Genomic DNA, 18,661 nt, shown 5'->3' with positions numbered 1-18,661 from the left:
TGTCCCTCAGCGTCATTCGGAACAGCTAGTCCACCGGGACCCTTTCCAAAGATTATGTAGTGTAAATCATTGACCATAGCAAGCACGTGATCACCGATGCGCATGGCGGGCTTCTTCCGGTGATCTGCCTCGCCTTTGAAATGCTTGCCTTTATTTCGACATTGATGGTTGGTCGGAAGAAATCGACGATGGCCCAGGTACACATTCTTCCTGCATTTGTCCAGGTATATACTTTCAGTGTCATCTAAACAGTGCGTGCATGCGTGGTATCCTTTGTTTGTCTGTCCTGAAAGGTTACTGAGAGCGGGCCAATCGTTGATGGTCACGAACAGCAACGCCTTAAGGTTAAATTCCTCCTGTCTGTGCTCATCCCATGTACGTACACCGTTTCCATTCCACAGCTATAAAAGTTCTTCAACTAATGGCCTTAGGTACACATCAATTTCGTTGCCGGGTTGCTTAGGGCCTTGGATGAGAACTGGCATCATAATGAACTTCCGCTTCATGCACATCCAAGGAGGAAGGTTATACATACATAGAGTCACGGGCCAGGTGCTGTGATTGCTGCTCTGCTCCCCGAAAGGATTAATGCCATCCGCACTTAAAGCAAACCATACATTCCTTGGGTCCTTTGCAAACTCATCCCAGTACTTTCTCTCGATTTTTCTCCACTGTGACCCGTCAGCGGGTGCTCTCAACTTCCCATCTTTCTTTCGGTTCTCACTGTGCCATCGCATCAACTTGGCATGCTCTTCGTTTCTGAACGGACGTTTCAACCGTGGTATTATAGGAGCATACCACATCACCTTCGCAGGAACCCTCTTCCTGAGGGGCTCGCCGTCAACATCACCAGGGTCATCTCGTCTGATCTTATACCGCAACGCACCGCATACCGGGCATGCGTTCAGATCCTTGTATGCACCGCGGTAGAGGATGCAGTCATTAGGGCATGCATGTATCTTCTCCACCTCCAATCCTAGAGGGCATACGACCTTCTTTGCTGCGTATGTACTGTCGGGCAATTCGTTATCCTTTGGAAGCTTCTTCTTCAATATTTTCAGTAGCTTCTCAAATCCTTTGTCAGCCACAGCATTCTCTGCCTTCCACTGCAGCAATTCCAGTACGGTACCGAGCTTTGTGTTGCCATCTTCGCAATTGGGGTATAACCCTTTTTTGTGATCCTCTAACATGCGATCGAACTTCAGCTTCTCCTTTTGACTAATGCATTGCGTCCTTGCATCGACAATGACCCGGCGGAGATCATCATCATCGGGCACATCGTCTGGTTCCTCTTGATCTTCAGCAGCTTCACCCATGGCAGCATCATTGGGCACATCGTCTGGTTCCTCTTGATCTTCACCAGCTCCCCCCGTTGCAGCATCACCGTATTCAGGGGGCACATAGTTGTCATCGTACTCTTCTTCTTCGCCGTCTTCCATCATAACCCCTATTTCTCCGTGCCTCGTCCAAACATTATAGTGTGGCATGAAACCCTTGTAAAGCAGGTGGGAGTGAAGGATTTTCCGGTTAGAGTAAGACCTCGTATTCCCACATTCAGTGCATGGACAACACATAAAACCATTCTGCTTGTTTGCCTCAGCCGCATCGAGAAACTCATGCATGCCCTTAATGTACTCGCGGGTGTGTCTGTCACCGTACATCCTTTGCCGGTTCATCTGCGTGCATTATATATAATTAAGTGTCCAAATTAATAGAAGTTCATCATCACATTAAAACCAAAGTGCATACATAGTTCTCATCTAACAACATATAGCTCTCCAAAGCATCTAATTAATTAAACCATACATTGAAACTATGTAAAACATTTCAATGCGAAAACAAATGCGATCATAATCGCAACCAAGGTAACAATTGATCCAACGGCATAATGATACCAAGCCTCGGTATGAATGGCATATTTTCTAATCTTTCTAATATTCAAGCGCATTGCATCCATCTTGATCTTGTGATGATCGACAACATCCGCAACATGAAACTCCAATATCATCTTCTCCTCCTCAATTTTTTTTATTTTTTCCTTCAACAAATTGTTTTCTTCTTCAACTAAATTTAACCTCTCGACAATAGGGTCGGTTGGCATTTCCGATTCACATACATCCTAGATAAATAAAATCTATGTCACGTTGGTTGGCATAATTTTCATAAACAATAAATGAACCAATAGTTATAAAGATAATATACATACCAAATCCGAATCATAGACAGGACGAGGGCCGACGGGGGCGGATACCAAAACCATCGCACTATATAAGATGCAATAATAAATGTAAGAAAATGATACAAGTATCTATCTAAACATACAAGTAAGAATATTTTTCCTTTCAGAAAGAAGATAAGAACAAGAGGCTCACCACGGTGGTGTCGGTGATGAGATCGGCGCGGGTGATCGACGGCGGTGAAGACGGGGACGGGGCGTGACGGACCGCTAAATCTAGACAAATCTTGAGGAAAATGGAGATTGGAGGTCGAGCTTCGAGAGGAGAAAGCTTAAGTGGTGTGGCTCGGGCATTCCATCGAACACCTCATGTGCATAGGAGGTGAGCTAGAGCACCAAAAAGCCCTCTCCCCCTCGGCCAGAAAAAACAGAGCACTGTGCTCTGCTCTTGCGCGAGGGGGTATATATAGGCACCTCATTGGTCCCGGTTGATGACATGAACCAGGACTAAAGGGAAGCCTTTGGTCCCGCTTCAAGCCACCAACCGGGACCAATGGTGGTGGGCCAGGAGCGAGGCCCATTGGTCCCGGTTCGTCCCACCAACCGGGACCAAAAGGTCCAGACGAACCGGGACCAATGGCCCACGTGGCCCGGCCGGCCCCCTGGGCTCATGAACCGGGACCAATGCCCACATTGGTCCCGGTTCTAGACTGAACCGGGACTAATGGGCTGAGCCGGCTTGGACCATAGCCTTGTTTTCTACTAGTGTTAGGTGGTTTCATCATGTTTCACCTCATATAGCGTTGTTAGTTGCAGGTGAAGATTGAAGTTTGTTCCTTGTTGGAACATGGAGATGTTGTTCCTTGTTGGAACATGTTTACTTGTTGGGATATCACAATATCTCTTATTTAATTAATGCATCTATATACTTGGTAAAGGGTGGAAGGCTCGGCCTTATGCCTGGTGTTTTGTTCCACTCTTGCCGCCCTAGTTTCCATCATATCGGTGTTATGTTCCCGGATTTTGCGTTCCTTACGCGGTTGGGTAATAATGGGAACCCCTTGACAAATCGCCTTGAATAAAACTCTTCCAGCAATGCCCAACCTTGGTTTTAGCATTCGCCACCTAGCCTCTTTTTCCCTTGGGTTCCGCGGACTCAAGGGTCATCTTTATTTAACCCCCCCGGGCCAGTGCTCCTCTGAGTGTTGGTCCAAACTAGAGCCCTGTGCAGCGCCCCCTCGTGGAAACTCGAGGTTTGGTTTTAGTTGTACGGATTGCTCATCTGAGTGTGCCCTGAGAACCAGATATGTGCAGCTCCTATCGGGATTTGTCGGCACATTCGGGCGGTGTTGCTGGATTTGTTTTAACTTGTCGAAGTTGTCTTGTAGAACCGGGATACCGAGTCTAATCGGAATGTCTCGAGAGAAGGTATATCCTTCGTTGACCGTGAGAGCTTGTCATGGGCTAAGTTTGGACACCCCTGCAGGGATTTGAACTTTCGAAAGCCGTGCCCACGGTTATGGGCAGATGGGAATTTGTTAACGTCCGGTTGTAGAAAACCTGAAGTTGACCTTAAATTAAAATACATCAACCGCGTGTGTAACCGTGATGGTCTCTTTCCGGCGGAGTCCGGGAAGGGAACACGGTGTTGGAGTTATGCTTCACGTAGGTTGTTCTAGGATCACTTCTTGATCATAGTTTCTCGACCGTGCTTTGCCTTCTCTTCTCGCTCTCTTTTGCGTATATGTTAGCCACCAAATATGCTAGTCGCTTGCTGCAGCTCCACCTCATACCTTTACCTTACCCATAAGCTTAAATAGTCTTGATCGCGAGGGTGCGAGATTGCTGAGTCCCCGTGACTCACAGATACTTCAAAACCAGTTTGCAGGTGCCGATGTTACCAAGAAGGTGACGCAACCAAGCTCAAGGAGGAGCTCGATGAAGATCTTGTCCCATATGTTGTTCCTTTTCCAGTTGATCAGTAGTGCAGCCCAGTCGGGACGATCGGGGATCTGTGTAGCATTTGGGGTAGTCTTCTTTTATTTTGGTTCCATAGTCGGACCTTGATTGTATCTGGTTGATGTAATGCTTTAATTCATGTATTGTGTGAAGTGGCGACTGTAAGCCAACTATGTATCTTTTCCCTTATGTATTACATTGGTTGTGTGAAGATTACCTCACTTGTGACATTGCTTTCAATGCGGTTATGCCTCTAAGTCGTGCTTCGACAGGTGGGAGATATAGCCGCATCGAGGGCGTAACAAGTTGGTAATCAGAGCCTTACCCGACCTTAGGAGCCCCACTGCTTGATCGTTTTTAGTAGTCGTTGTTGAGTCTAGAAAAATGTTTTGAGTCATTTAGAAATTATATATCGGAGAGTTTAGGAATTCTTTTTAGTCCCTAGTCTCCTCATCGCTCTGGTAAGGCATCCTGACGTAGAGTTTTGACTCTTCTCTTCTAAAATTTCACTAAATTTTTTTTAGGATCACGCGGGTATCTTGGAATCGTTCCGATGGTTTTGTGATGAGAACATTGTTCTTGGTGCCTCTTGTCATTTAGGGGTTGTGGCAGTGTCCCGGGGAGTTGAGCTCCGAGGTGTTGTCGTCACAATTTTATCGTTGCAGTTCTGGAATACCTGAGTTTAGTTTCGCCAACATCGAAAATCTCTTTTATGCAGTTATTGGTGAGATAACCTCGACGCCACCCAGTACTAGGGCGGGAGTTCGGGAGTATTGCCATAACTCGTATAACGGATGCTTTTCGAAGGTTGAGGTAGACGATTTCCGAAGGTTTCTTGGTTATGTGTTGAAGGATGGATATAGATGGATGTAGGATTTGCTAGTTTGGGTGACATATTATGCTTCCCTTGTATCCCCAACACCTGATTGCATAACAGGGAAAGTTTCAGGAGTTTATAAGTGGGAATTCAAGTAGCTCTTAGGATATCTTTCCGACAGATGTATGATATGAAATTGGGGTTCGACGTCTAGTGGTCCGCCTATCCACGTTTGGTTTTACAGTGGTCTCGTTGTGTCTTAAAGAGTCCTTGGCTATGCCGACTCGGGGACGCTTCGTATGTCATGTGCACTGCCTTGTACATGATGGTGCTGTACGATCGAGCCCGTGTAGGCCCCACCACGAAAACTTCGGACGAAATCTTTATCATATGTTTGTTCCGGCTTATTTTGCAAGCCAATCCTTTGTTTTGTTTTGAGTTGTGGTATTCGAGTTGCTTCAATGTCAAGTGTTGATTCCATACCTTCCCCAAATGGTGTTCTCATACTCCGATGTGAATACCAATCCTTCATAACAATCGAGATTGTCATGTCAATCTTGTTCAACCAGTGTGTCTCTCTTCAAGTGGATCCGATCACGTCAACATCCGCAAGATCAATTATCAGTTCTTCTCAATGGTGTTTGTTTCATTCGTTCCAAGCTGCCTTTGTTTTCCCACCCACCCACCCTTTTTCTTCAAGGACTCAGATTTCCTAATCAAGTATCCTTTGATTCATGTGAAGTCTCTCCATTCTTTTTCCTTCATGTTTTTACCCGGTGTTTCTCATGAAGATTCTCTACTCGTTCTTCATTCTCCATTCTTTTCTTCTCCGGTGGTTTCAATTCTAGTTTTTTTCTGTGCTGATCATATTCTTTTCCTTGCTTCAAATGCCTTCTCATAACGGTGCTCCTCATATTCATTCATTTTTCTCTATTCAATTATTCCGGAGTGCTAAAGATATCTCGAAGATTCGTGTTTCCACTCTGCATTCGTTCAAGATCTTTCGAGGTTGTTATCTTATTCAAGTCTTTTAATTCAACCGGTGCAATCTCTCTTTCAAATCATTCTACGGTGTTTCTTTTGAGTGGGCCCTAACCCACAGGTCTTTTCCCAGGATCTTACCTGACTCTTCTAATTTTTCCGAAGTTATCCTCAAGTTCTTTTTGAAGTTTGACGTAAGAATGATTTATCATCAGTCAAATGCATTTCTCCAAGATTGGTTAAATTCTTTCATCATTGTCTCAACCTTTTCTATTTGTCATTCCGGAGTGCATCAACGATTCACGGTGGTGTTTCTCATCGTCATTCTCTGCATTTGAAGACCGAAGAAGATTTTCCCTCTAAATCTTGCTCTTTTCTCTTCAAGAGTCATGGCTCTAGCTTTATGCCATCCTCTCATAATTGGTTTTGATTGTGAGAATTCTTTTCACCCACCCGGAGCATTTCATGAGTTGTTTCCATTTATTTCCTCCGAAGGCCATCTTTTCAAATATTATTCATTCTCAGCTTTCAGCTCTAGTTCCCCAAATCTTACCGGTGCATCATTCAAATATTCTCTAATCAGTTCATGATCTCTTCGTTCTCTTATATCTAAACTCTCTCATATATCTTCATTCATTTGCTAATTCTTACCGGTGATTCACCCCTACTTCGTTCATTTCCAATTCTTACGGTGGTTCGTTCAAGAGTTCTTTTCCTTGGTTATCATATCAATTCATTCGTTGTTTCGATTCCACCAGTGTTTTCGTTGAAGACCTTCTCAAGTTGGCGTGGCATCTATCTTAATCCTTTCTACAAGAATAAGTAGTGTGCCAAAACCATTGTTGGTCATCAATTTAATTGGCGAAGGATAAGCTTAATGTAATTCTTATTCTTGTTTCATCAAGTGAACTCAATTCCTTATTCCGGAGGCTCACAAAATTCTTGATCTCAATTGTTTCATCTTCTATTTTCCCGGAGTTCCTACCTCTCGCAATTATATCACCATATAGATCCATCTAATAATTGCAAGGCTTCAACCTTATTCTTTTCATCCTTCATTTCATTTGATCATTCTTTTATTACCGGAGTTCTTTATGGAGGCTACATGATGTTTCACAAAGGATTTAATTCCTTCTCGAAGTTTTCATCAAGATTCTTTTCTAAGGAGCTCAAGCATTCTTCATCTTGCAATCCGGAGTGCAATTGTTCCCCCTTATCTTTTGAGATGGTGTTATGTCTTTCTTGACAATGTCCCTTCATGTTTCATGATTCGCAAGCTGTCAAGTATGAGATAGTTTAAACCCATCAATTTCTTCGAGCATGAGCTCTTCTCAATCCATCAACCTCTTCATTGAATTTATCTTGGATTATATTTCACCTAAAGCCTTCTCTAAGGTTTGTTGCTATTATGGTGCTTATAAATGATCCAAGTTCTTCACTTATCCTCCCGGTGAAATATTTTCTCGTCTCCTTGTTGATATCAATCCAATCAAATCTTTTCCGTGAGTGGCAAGTTGTCACCTCATAATTTTGAGATGTCTTCTATAAGTCCATATCAAGTTTATCCTTTACGTTGTTGTTTTTTTCCTACAACTCCGTTCGAACCTTCTTCTAAGGATGCCTTTTCAAGCTCTTTTGTGGCAGAAGTTGTCATTTTCTTCTACATTCTTTTATCCCAATGATCTATCTTCTATTTCTCTCTTCCGGAGGCATTGTGTTGTTGCTCTCTTCAACCCTTCTTCTTGTTCTTGTCAGGACCTTGTTCTTTTCTTGCTTATCCATTTAACCGGAGTGGTGTGCCTTGTTGCTCAAGTTCTTTTCGCTTTACCAAGTCTTCCATCAATTTTCAACCGGAGTGCTGCCCAAATTTGTTCTTCCATGTCCCTCTTTTCTAACGGAGTGTTTTCAACTTCGTCATCTCCGTTGTATTCTTTTCTCGAAATGGCTTAACCTTTTTCAAGGTTCCTTGGTTTCACTCATTGGTCAAAGAAGCAACTTAGTTTTTACCGCTTATCTTCCTTTTTCCGTTTTCCCTCTGGTGCCATTCTAGATCTCGGGACGAGATCCTCTCGTAGTGGTGGAGTGTTGTAACACCCCGAGACCGATGTGCCAGGTGTCTTGTTGCCGTGTCATTGCTTGCGTGTCATGCATTGCATATCATGTCATCATGTGCATTGCATCATCATGTTTTCAAAACTTGCATCCGTCCGGGTTTCCCCAGTTCCGTCCGTTGTCCGTTCTGAGCCCAACCACACTTGCACGCGCCCGCGGCATGTCCGAAATAATATTTTATAAGTGGCCGAAAAATGTTCTCGGAATGGGATGAAAGTTGGCGTGTGGTCTTATTATAGTGTAGATAGACCGCCTGTCAAGTTTCATTGCATTCGGAGTTCGTTTGATAGCCCAACGGATAACTATAGCGACATTATAGTCGGTCTAAGGTCGGACGTTTTCGGTCTCCGAAAACTGTTGCCGGGCTTTCCCTCTCTTTCCTCTCTAGTCCGTCTACATAGTCCGCTACCTACCGCCGGGCCCAACCTAACCTCTCTTGGTTATGCCCGCGGCCCTCCCCTCGCGCGCATCCAGAAGTTGTCCCGGACCCGACCCGGACAGTCGTCACCGTTGGGTCCGGATCATCCCCAAACATCTACAAAACGTCTCCATTTTGTTAATTGGACTTGCTAACATATTTTTTCTCGACCGCCCGATTACGATCGGAGGGACGAGGTAGCCCCTACCCAAAAATCCACATGCTATATATGTATCAGTCCAACCCTAAAATAAAGGAGAGATGTCCCAACCCGCCGCCACTCCACCCAAATCCTCTTGGGATCCCCTTAGTCGATCCTGCAGCCTCCTCCCACCTCTCTTCGGATCCAGATCCAGCCAACCACCACAACCTCTTCCCACCCGATCTGGATCACCGTATCTCAGATCCGACGGCCTAGAGAGGCTTTGCAACCCCAGCTTCTCCCAGCTCCCGCACGAGCAGAGAGCCTCCTCCCGCTCGACCACGTTGGCGAGCGCCACCGCCGGAGACGCCCCGTCCGCCGCACGAACCTGCCAAGACGAACTCCAGCAGGGCCGCCCTCTCCTACCCTGTCTCTCCTTTCTTCTTCCCTTCTCCCTCTCGTCTCATCTTCCTGCCTTTCTCCACAGGAACCGGAGCGCCGCCTGACTCCCTCGATCTGCAATGGGAGACTCCTCAAGCCGCCACCATCTTCTTCCAGGAGCCCACGGCCTTCGCTGCTTCCCCTCCCCATGCCTCGCCTGCAGCAGGCTCCATTGCGCCAAGTCCACTGCCGCTCTCGAGTTCCCTGCTGCCATGGACGCCAAGCCGACCTTCTCCGAGCCCTGCTTCCGCTGTAGGCGGCCCCTGTTTGTCTCCTAGCCGTGCGCCGCCGCTTTTTCTTCCCGAAGACCCGTCCGTCTCGCCCGGCCTCTGTTCGCCTCCACACTGTCCCCGTCCCCAAGTCCGGCCATGGTCGTCGCCCGTGCATCCTCTGCTTCAAACAGGAGAACAACCGCTGCTCGTGTTGACCTCCTCCCCACGACGACCTCGCCCGCTCGTGCACGCATGTGTGCGTGGGCTGCTAGTGCCGCCAAGGCCCAACGGCGCCTTCCTTCACTAGATCCAGCCCCGCTGGCCTGCTGCTACCTCTCCAGATCTGGGCTTTAGCCCATGGTGAGAAACCCCAGCCCATCTACCCAATTGCCCATGCGCACTATTGGGCCATTAAGTTTCGGTCAGTGTAGTTTTTTTCCAGATCTGCATTTTTTTACTAGATATCCCGAGACAGCAGTTTTGCAGTTTAGCCCCTAAACTTCATGCATATAACAACTCATTAACGGTGCATCGGATTAGAACAATTTATATATGAAACTTGCTTAGAATTTTATCTAGTTTCATAATTTGCCACTTTCATCTATGTTTAAAATGTTTAAATTCTGTTTGATTAAATTTGCTCCTATGCCATGTTAAAATGCTTTAATTCATAACTAAATAACCGTAGCTCCGAATTAAATAATCTTTATATGTAAATGGGGTAGAAAAATGCCTAGTTTAACATGGTGGATCATCTTGCATGTTTAATAACTATAAAATTATGTTTAGGGCAGAACAGTACCAAACCTAATATATGCATATGGGGATTTACCGGAATTGTTGTTCGTTGCCTCCGGCCTCATTTAAACTTGCCTAGTTAGGTGGTTTCATCATGTTTCACCTCTTGCCATGCTAACAACATTTAATCTTGCTGGGTACATAAACGAGAGAGAACTAAATAAGTCACGTGGTGTTTCGTCAATATGCAACTCGTTGCATAGTGAGCTCCACTTAATTTGTAGGATTGCTTATGCACTTTGCCATGCCATGCTTCTTTAAACCGGACATGCATCATACTCGGTTGTGCATCTTGCCATGCTCATGTGGTGGTTGTTTACTATGTTGTTTGCTTTCTTTCCGGTGTTGCTTCTTCGGGTTGGTTCCGATAACGTCGCGTTTGTGAGGATTCATTCGTCTATGTCCGTTTGTCTTCTTCATGGACTCGTTCTTCTTCCTTGCAGGATTTCAGGCAAGATGACCATACCCTCGAAATCACTTCTATCTTTGCTTGCTAGTTGCTCGCTCTTTTGCTATGCCTATGCTGTGATACCTACCACTTGCTTATCATGCCTCCTATATTGTTGAACCAAGCCTCTAACCCACCTTGTCCAAGCAAACCGTTGATTGGCTATGTTACCGCTTTGCTCAGCCCCTCTTATAGCGTTGTTAGTTGCAGGTGAAGATTGAAGTTTGTTCCTTGTTGGAACATGGAGATGTTGTTCCTTGTTGGAACATGTTTACTTGTTGGGATATCACAATATCTCTTATTTAATTAATGCATCTATATACTTGGTAAAGGGTGGAAGGCTCGGCCTTATGCCTGGTGTTTTGTTCCACTCTTGCCGCCCTAGTTTCCATCATATCGGTGTTATGTTCCCGGATTTTGCGTTCCTTACGCGGTTGGGTAATAATGGGAACCCCTTGACAAATCACCTTGAATAAAACTCTTCCAGCAATGCCCAACCTTGGTTTTAGCATTCGCCACCTAGCCTCTTTTTCCCTTGGGTTCCGCGGACTCAAGGGTCATCTTTATTTAACCCCCCCGGGCCAGTGCTCCTCTGAGTGTTGGTCCAAACTAGAGCCCTGTGCAGCGCCCCCTCGTGGAAACTCGAGGTTTGGTTTTAGTTGTACGGATTGCTCATCTGAGTGTGCCCTGAGAACCAGATATGTGCAGCTCCTATCGGGATTTGTCGGCACATTCGGGCGGTGTTGCTGGATTTGTTTTAACTTGTCGAAGTTGTCTTGTAGAACCGGGATACCGAGTCTGATCGGAATGTCTCGAGAGAAGGTATATCCTTCGTTGACCGTGAGAGCTTGTCATGGGCTAAGTTTGGACACCCCTGCAGGGATTTGAACTTTCGAAAGCCGTGCCCACGGTTATGGGCAGATGGGAATTTGTTAACGTCCGGTTGTAGAAAACCTGAAGTTGACCTTAAATTAAAATACATCAACCGCGTGTGTAACCGTGATGGTCTCTTTCCGGCGGAGTCCGGGAAGGGAACACGGTGTTGGAGTTATGCTTCACGTAGGTTGTTCTAGGATCACTTCTTGATCATAGTTTCTCGACCGTGCTTTGCCTTCTCTTCTCGCTCTCTTTTGCGTATATGTTAGCCACCAAATATGCTAGTCGCTTGCTGCAGCTCCACCTCATACCTTTACCTTACCCATAAGCTTAAATAGTCTTGATCGCGAGGGTGCGAGATTGCTGAGTCCCCGTGACTCACAGATACTTCCGAAACCAGTTTGCAGGTGCCGATGTTACCGAGCAGGTGACGCAACCAAGCTCAAGGAGGAGCTCGATGAAGATCTTGTCCCTTATGTTGTTCCGTTTCCAGTTGATCAGTAGTGGAGCCCAGTCGGGACGATCGGGGATCTGTGTAGCATTTGGGGTAGTCTTCTTTTATTTTGGTTCCGTAGTCAGACCTTGATTGTATCTGGTTGATGTAATGCTTTAATTCATGTATTGTGTGAAGTGGCGATTGTAAGCCAACTATGTATCTTTTCCCTTATGTATTACATGGGTTGTGTGAAGATTACCTCACTTGCGACATTGCTTTCAATGCGGTTATGCCTCTAAGTCGTGCTTCGACACGTGGGAGATATAGCCGCATCGAGGGCGTAACATATATGGCATGGAAGAGGATCAAGAAGTCACTTCCCGCTTCCGAGCTGGATTCACAATTGGAGAACTGCAGAGCTCGGCTATTCAAACTCGGTTATCCCTTCCAATGTTAGATTTCTTTCTTATGAGAATATGAAAAAAGAGTGTCACTGGTTCTCCCGCAGCTATGCAGCACCCTTGGGTGCAGGGAGCTTTGGCTGTTACACGAAAACTCTGAAAGGAAATAATGGACCTCAAGCAGCAAGTCAATAAGCTCGAGGAGGAGAATCGTATCCTGAGGGGCATCATCGCCAAGAATATCACATCACCATCCGCGAAAAGAGAGACATAATCACATGGGTATGGGCACTCCCCTTGGCAACTGCCAAGCTTAGGGGAGTGCCCCGGTATCGTATCACCATCACTTTTATCTTTACCGTGAGTTTATGGCATGATCTAGTTTTGAGTGTTGCTTTATGACCCCCCTATGTAATCGAGTCCGTGAGCTATATATAATAAAGATTAGTGTTGAGTCAAGGGCTTGATTATTTTTCCATGAGCCTAAGTGAATAAAAGAAAAGAGAAAGAATAAAAAAGGAAACAAAGAGATCATATGGATCTTATGGAGAGTAATGAGCTCACATAGAAAAAGTATGATGAATAAAAGTTGTTGAGAGTTGACAAGCATAGTTTTGGTCATCATTGCAATTAATAGGAAGTAATAAAGAAAGAGATGTATTCACATATAAATATACTATCTTGGACACCTTGTATGATTGTGAGCACTCATTAAAATATGACATGCTAAAGAGTTGACGTTGGACAAGGAAGACAACATAATGGGTTATGTTTTCTTACATCTGAGATAAATTATATTGCCATGGATCATGCAACATGGTTGAGCTTGCCTTTCCCCCTCATGCTAGCTAAATTCATCGCACCAAGTAGAGATACTACTTGTGCTTCCGAATACCCTTAAACCAGTTTTGCCATGAGAGTCCACCATACCTACCTATGGATTGAGTAAGATCCTCCAAGTAAGTTGTCATCGATGCACGCAATAAAAATTGCTTTGTAAATATGTATGACTTATTAGTGTGGGAGAAAATAAGCTTTATACGATCGTGTGATATGGAAGAAATAAAAGCGACAGACTGCATAATAAAGGTTCATATCACAAGTGACAATAAAAAGTGACGTTCTTTCGCATTAAGATTTTGTGCATCCTACCATAAAAGTGCATGACGACCTCTGCTTCTGTAACACCCACAATGCAGCTATATCTCCCATGTGTCGGGGCACGACTTAGAGGCATAGTCGCATGGTAGCTTTATCGCAAGAGGGGTAATCTTCACACAATCCCATGTACTGAATAAGAATGGGATAAAGAGTTGGCTTACAATTGCCACTTCACACAAATACAAGTTAAACATACATCATCCAGAATACAATCAAGGTCTGACTACGGAACCAAAATAAAAGAAGACAACCCCTAATGCTAGGTCCCCGATCGTCCCAACTGGGCTCCACTATTAATCAACTGGAAAAGACATAACACAATGAACAAGATCTTCATCAAGCTCCCACTTGAGCTGGGTTGCGTAACCCGCACTGGTATCTTCGGGACCTGCAACTGTTTGGAAGTATCTATGAGCCACAAGGACTCAGCAATCTCACACCCGCGACATCAAGACTATTTAAGCTTATGGGTAGTAAAGGGGTAGTGAGGTGGAGCTGCAGCAAGCACTAACATATATGGTGGCTAACTTACGCAAATATGAGCGAGAAGAGAAGCAACGCAATAGTCGTGAACTATAAGTGATCAAGAAGTGATCCTGAAACTACTTACATTAAAGCATAACACAAGAACCGTGTTCACTTCCCGGACTCCGCCGAGAAGAGACCATCACGGCTACACACGCAGTTGATGCATTTTAAATTAAGTTAAGTGTCAGGTTTTCTACAACCGGATATTAACAAATTCTCATCTTCCAATAACCGCGGGCATGGCTTTCGAAAGTTCAAACCCTGCAGGGTTGTCCCAACTTAGCCCATCAAAACCTCTCACGGTCAACGAAGGATATTCCTTCTCCCAGGAAGACCCAATTAGACTCGGAATCCCGGTTACAAGACATTTCGACAATGGTAAAACAAGACCAGCAAAGCCGCCCGGATGTGCCGACAAATCTTGATAGGAGCTGCACATATCTCGTTCTCAGGGCACACCGGATGAGCCAGACGTTGGGTTGGCATAGACCCTGGTTGCCTAGGGGGCACCGGACATCGCTTAGGTTGGACCAACACTTAGAGAAGCACTGGCCGGGGGGGGGGGGTTAAAAAAGATGACCCTCGGGCTCCGGAAACCCAAGGGAAAATTGCTAGGTGAGGAAAATGTAAAACCAAGGTTGGGCCTTGCTGGAGGAGTTTTATTCAAAGCGAACTGTCAAGGGGTTCCCATAACACCCAACCGCGTAATGAACGCAAAATCAAGGAACATAACACCAATATGACGCAAACTAGGGCGGCAAGAGTGGAACAAAACACCAGGCATAAGGACGATCCTTCCACCCTTTACCAAGTATATAGATGCATTAATTAAATAAGAGATATTGTGATATCCCAACATATCCATGTTCCAACATGGAACAAACTTCAACTTCACCTACAACTAGCAACACTATAAGAGGGGCTGAGCAAAGCGGTAACATAGCCAAACAACGGTTTGCTAGGAAGGTGGGTTAGAGACTTGACATGGCAATATGGGAGGCAAGATAAAGCAAGTGGTAGGTATCGTGGCATAGCAATAGAGCGAACAACTAGCAAGCAAAGATAGAAGTGATTTCAAGGGTATGGTCATCTTGCCTGAAATCCCGCAACGAAGAAGAACGAGTCCATGAAGAAGACAAACGGACAAATTCGAACGAATCCTCACAAATGCGATGTTATTGGGACTAACCCGAAGAAGCAACACCAGAAAGAAGCAAACAACATAGTAAACAACCAGCACATAAACATGGCATGATGCACAACCAAGTATGATGCATGTCCGATTTACAGATTCATGGCATGGCATGGCAAAGTGCAACAAACAATCCTACAAATTAAGTGGGGCTCAATATGCAACTCTGTTGCATATTGACAAAACACCACATGACTTATTTAATTCTCTCCCCTTTAAGTACTAAACAAAATTAAATGTTGGTTTCCATGGCAAGGGGTGAAGCAAATGAAAACTACCTATCTAGGCAAGTTTAAATGAGACCGGAACAACAAGCAACAAGTCTGAAAACTCCTCATGTGCAAAAATATGGATTTGGTACTGATCTTCCCTATACACAATTTTAGAGTTATTAAACATGCAGAGTAAAGCCCCCATGTTAAACTAGGCATTTTTCTACCCCATTTACATATAAAGTTTATTAAATTTGGAGCTATGATTATTTAGTTATGAATTAAATCATTTTAGCATGTTATTAAAGCAAATTTAATCAAACAACATTTTAAACATGTTAAACATGGATGAAAGTGGTATATTATTAAACTAGACAGAAATCTAAGCATTTTTCATATATAATGTTTTTACATACGATGCATGGTTGTTGAGTTTTTAATATGCATGGAGTATGAGGGTTTTTCTGCAAAATTGGAAATCCTGGAGTAAATAGGAATATCGCTGGATGAAAAAAACACGTAACGGGCTGGATCTGGAACAAAGCTGGGGAGCTGCTCAAATTGGGCCTCGGCCCGTTCGGAGAGGAGACAGGCTGGTGGAGAGGCTGGGCCTCAACGCCTTGCTGGGCCACGATGAAGCACAAGGCGAGGCCGACCCAGGCACTCGATCGGGACACAGCAGCGGCTGGTCAACATGCAGGGCGCGGGACAAGCGATATTCTCATTGTAGAGGAAGCACGGGCCATGACAGGTTATGGCGAGGCAGGGGACTTGGCGCGGCGGCGAGGAGCTTGGCGGACAGCGGCGAGCGGCGCTGGGCATCCCTTGCTTCGGTCGAAGATGGAGCGTCGGGATTGGTGAAATCATCTACTGAAGCAGTGGTCGGTCCGCGCACAAGGTGAAGATGAGCAGGGGCGATGCGCTTGAGGGTCGGCACAGTGGCCTCCATGGCCGGCGGCCTGCAGTTCGCGCAAGGTGAAGGGCGCCATGAGATGGGGCCTGTGGAGGGGAGGAGGCACGGCGGAGCGGAGAGCTTGGGGCGCCGGCGACGGCCTCGGGAAGGAGAAGAGGGGCTCCGGCTGCTGGACAGCGGGGCGAGCGAGCTCATGCTCCTTGACGCCGGGAGGCTCGGGGAGGCTAGGGATAGAACCCCTCTCGATCTGGATCGAGGAGGGAGCTGGAGGGTAGGAAAACAGAGTGTGAGGGGAGTCGGGTAAGAGAGAGAGAGAGAGAGAGAGAGAGAGAGAGAGAGAGAGATGAGAGAGCCAGAGGAAGGAGGAGACGGAGAAGAGGTGCGGCGACCTGCTAGTGCTTGATGGCGAAGGGAGGTCCGGTGGTGCTGCTGCTTGTGGCGGCGCACGGGAATCACGAGAGGATGCAGGGTTGCGGCTCCTGCTTGTTGCGTGGGGAAGCACCCACGTGGAGGAGTTGTTTGGGGACGAATGAACAGAGGAGTGCGGCTGGTTGGCTGGATCCGATCTGGGAGAATCCTAAGATAGAAAAGAGTTGTTCGGGGAGGCTGTGGGATTGAGGGGGGGGTCCCGAGAGGATTTTGTGGAGTGGCGGCGCAAAATAGGAACGATGGGACAACTCGCTAAAATCTAGGGTTAGACTATATATATAGGTAGGGATTAGGGTAGGGCTATCTCGTCCCTACGATTATAATCAGACGGCCGAGAAAAATATATGTTAGGAAGTCCAATTAACAAAATGGAGATGTTTTGTAGATGTTTGGGAAAGATCCGGACACAACGGTGATGACTGTTCGGGTCTGGTTCGGGACAGTTTCGGACACAGGCGAGGGGGTCTGACAAAAGGCCACGGAGGCAAGGGGGGTTAAGAGGGGTTTTCGGAGCCTTCGATCGCGACCGATGGATTCGATCGACAGGGGGAATAGGTAGGCCTACGTGGGCTGGTTGTGACTGTGTAGAAGGTCGAGGGCTGCGGGAGAGAAGATAGAGAGACCCGGCAGCAGTTTTCGGAGACCGAAAATGTCTGACGATAGACCGACTATACTGCCGCTATAGTTATCTGTTAGGGCATCAAATGGACTCCGAATGTGATGAAACTTGACGGGCGGTCTATCTACACTATAATAAGACCATACGCCAACTTTCATCCCACTATGAGAACATTTTCCGGCCACCTATAAAATAATATTTCGGAGATGCCGCGGGCGCGTGCAAGTGTGTCTGGGCTCAGAACGGACAACGGAGTGAATCGAAAGACCCGGACGGATGCAAGTTTTGAAAAAAAACATGATGATGCAATGCACATGATAACATGGCAAGATGCGACACGCAAGAAAATGACATGGCAACGAGAGTGAATAACTGGAAGACACCTGGCGCATCGGTCTCGGGGCATTACAACACTGCACCACTACGAGAGGATCTCGTCCCGAGATCTAGGATGATACTGGGGAAAACGGAAGAGGAAGGGGAAGAGGTAAAACTAAGTTGCTTCTTTGACAAATAAGTGAAACCAAAGAACCTTGTGGGGTTGAACAAATTGAAAGAAAGAATACAACGAAGATGAAAAAAGTTGAAAACACTCCATTGGAAAAGAGGAACAAGGAACATTACTAGAACCTTGTTGGTTGACAGACATAAGAAAAGGGGTGCACTAGATAAGAAGTACATGCAAGCACTCCGGTTGAAACGAGTTGTACAAGGAACAATAAAGATCAATTATGACAACACTCCTGTTAAAACAAGATAGAGAAGGAATAAGAATGATATAATTTGGACAGCACTCCGACTGTAAATGGAAGGAATTGAAGATGAGCTTGACAAGATGAGAAGATACTTGATGAAATCAACAACACACTGCCTCCGGAACTATTGAAAGAATGGCACAAAGGGTAAGAAAGATTCCAGACAGCACTCCGGTTGAGAAGGGAGGCAAAACTTGACAAGATGAGAGAGCTGGAATGAAAACACGACACTCCAATTGAATGGATAAGAAAAAAAAGGAAAGAACATGATCTTTCACACAAATGAGATGATTAGTTGAATAGAACAACATCACAAAGCCTCCGAAAGAAATAAAAAATGGAATTAAAGGAACGGAGAAGAAAACAACATCTTCTACCTCAAATGAGCTTGAAAAAGCTTCTTTAGAAGAAGGGTTGAATGGAGTTGTCGGAAAACCAACAATGAAAAGAGTAAGTTTGTTGTGGGCTTATGGAGAACAACTCGAACTCTTGAGGTGAAAATCTGCCACTAACGAAACAAAAGATTGGATTGATATGAACAAGGAGATGAGAAACTTATTTCACCGGGAGGATAAATGAAGAACTTGGGTCATTTATGACCATAAATAGCACAATCCTTAGGAAAAAGCTTTAGG

General features: G+C 45.5%; 1 pseudogene; it reads right to left on the bottom strand.

Annotated features, from left to right (window-relative positions):
• Positions 1-16,259, bottom strand: part of LOC147975349 (uncharacterized) — a 107,936-nt pseudogene extending 91,677 nt beyond the window's left edge.
• Between the last annotated feature and the right edge of the window lie 2,402 nt (positions 16,260-18,661).

Source organism: Triticum urartu, chromosome 4A (assembly GCF_056163025.1).
Source record: "Triticum urartu cultivar PI428250 chromosome 4A, HENAU_Tu73, whole genome shotgun sequence".
Classification (NCBI taxonomy): Eukaryota; Viridiplantae; Streptophyta; class Magnoliopsida; order Poales; family Poaceae; genus Triticum; species Triticum urartu.
This window is presented reverse-complemented; position numbering and strand designations above follow the sequence as displayed.